Consider the following 2500-nt stretch of genomic DNA (forward strand, 5'->3'; position numbering starts at 1 on the left):
ACAAGTCCGGGAATACGGGGTGCATCGTATGTAACGTTCGATGTACATATAAAGCCTGGTAGGTGTTGGGATTATATCTGCAACACGGGCATTATCGAAAGATGGTTAAGTGGAGTGGGTGCCGTGCGTTATAAGGTACGTAATGCACAGTAGAGATACATTGTCGGGAGGTGGAACCCGAAAAATGTACAAGTCCGGGAATACGGGTGCATCGTATGCGTTCGATCCCTGGTAGGTAATGCAACAGGGCATGAAAGATCACCCAATGGGTGCGTGCGTTATACGTAATGCACAGTAGAGATACCCGAAAAATGTACAAGTCCGGGAATACGGAAAAGTTCCCATGAAAGGCTGGGGATACAATTATTGATACAAATAATGTGCCTAAGTACATTTTTTTTCTAAGTCCCAGAAATCCGTCACTGAACATCACGACTTACGAACACATTCCCCCGGTCCTCCCATATACGGCACGGGGACAAGTATGAAGAATGAAAATCATGTGTGTATGGAACATATAATGTGTCCTAGAGACATTTTTTTCTAAAGTTCCCCAGAAATCCGTCACTGAACATCACGACTTACCGAACGACATCTTCCCCCGGTCCTCCCATATACGGCACGGGGACAAGTATGAAGAATGAAATCATGTGTGTATGGAACATATAATGTGCCTGAGAGCACATTTTTTTTTCTAAGTCCCAGAAATCCGTCACTGAACATCACGACTTACGAAGACAATGTTCCCCGGTCCTCCCATATACGGCCGGGGACAAGTATGAAGAATGAAAATCATGTGTGTATGAAACATATAATGTTGCCTGAGAGCACATTTTTTTTCTAAGTCCCAGAAATCCGTCACTGAACATCACGACTTACAAACCATCTTCCCCGGTCCTCCCATATACGGCACCGGGACAAGTATGAAGTATGAAATTTTTGGTCCACAGCGTGAAATCCCTCTAATGATCATGAAAATAGCATCGGATCACTTATCTGACCATAAAAAGGTGAACCAAAACCCTATTTGACAAACTTTTTGGTCCTATGAAAAAATCACTTTTCATATATGTCATGGTCGAAAATTTTCTAAGTCCCAAAAAATCACATATTCTCGAATATCTCGAAAACTACGTATCGGACAGGGGTCAACCAAGGTGTTTTAGAAAGGTCTTTACAAGCTCTATTTAATGAGCCATAGCGACTTTCAAGTGATTTTTTGACACTTTTTCGCATATCGGCATCCTTGGTTCCCATACTGGCCATAGGCCATAGGGCACCGAACGGCCAACTTTTGGTCCGGGGGTGAAATTTTTTTTCACGAGATTTTGATGAAAATGGCTTCGGAACGCGTTTCTAATAATGAAAAGTGAAACCAAACAGTATTTGCGAAGAAAAAATTGTCCTATGAAAAAATCACTTTTCATATAGGTCACTGGTCGAAAATTTTCTAAGTCCCAAAAAATCACTTATTCTCGAATATCTCGAAAACTACTTATCGGACAGGGGTCAACCAAGGTGTTTTAGAAAGGTCTTTACAAGCTCTATTTAATGAGCCATAGCGACTTCAAGTGATTTTTTGACACTTTTTCGCATATCGGCATCCTTGGTTCCCATACTGGCCATAGGCCATAGGGCACCGAACGGCCAACTTTTGGTCCGGGGGTGAAATTTTTTTTCACGAGATTTTGATGAAAATGGCTTCGGAACGCGTTTCTAATAATGAAAAGTGAAACCAAACAGTATTTGCGAAGAAAAAATTGTCCTATGAAAAAATCACTTTTTCTTAGGGTACGGGTCAAAAATTTTCTAAGTCCCAAAAAATCACATTTTCTCGAATATCTCGAAAACTACTTATCGGACAGGGTCAACCAAGGTGTTTTAGAAAGGTCTCAACAAGCTCTAAATAATGGGCCATAGCGACTTTTTAGTGATTTTTTGACAAATTTTGTCATATCGGCATCCCGAGTTCCCATACTGGCCATAGGCCATGGGGCCCCGAACGAAAAATTTTGGTCCGAGGGTCAAAATTTTTTTCTCATAAATTTGTTCAAAACGCCGTCGGAACGCGCCTTAGATCATGAAAAGTGAAAAGAAACAGTATTTTGCAAAAGTTGGGGTGGCCTATGACTTACATGGCCACGTCCTAGGTCCGAGTTCCCGAGGTCGTGTTCTTCAGTGGCGGAAAAAAATGGCCACTTGTGGGAGATGCAAAATGTTCATTTTGTATTATAGGGGACACACTATCGAAGCGAAAATTTCAGAAATGGCCTAAAACGTGAAGAAATGATGGGGTATGTACGAAAAGAAGGTTTTTATGGTCAAACGGTGAAAATTTTTTTTTATGAAAAATTTTGGTCTCCCACCGTTCATGAATTTCTAGGACCAAAAATCGAAAAATTTGAAAACTTCACGATCGAAAGGGAAACGCATATGTGGTGTTCCTAGGTGTGTACGGTGTACGAAAAACGGGTTCACGATGAGATATCAGGCAAATAAG

This window comes from Anopheles stephensi, unplaced genomic scaffold, assembly GCF_013141755.1.
Source record: "Anopheles stephensi strain Indian unplaced genomic scaffold, UCI_ANSTEP_V1.0 ucontig141, whole genome shotgun sequence".
In the NCBI taxonomy this organism is placed as follows: Eukaryota; Metazoa; Arthropoda; class Insecta; order Diptera; family Culicidae; genus Anopheles; species Anopheles stephensi.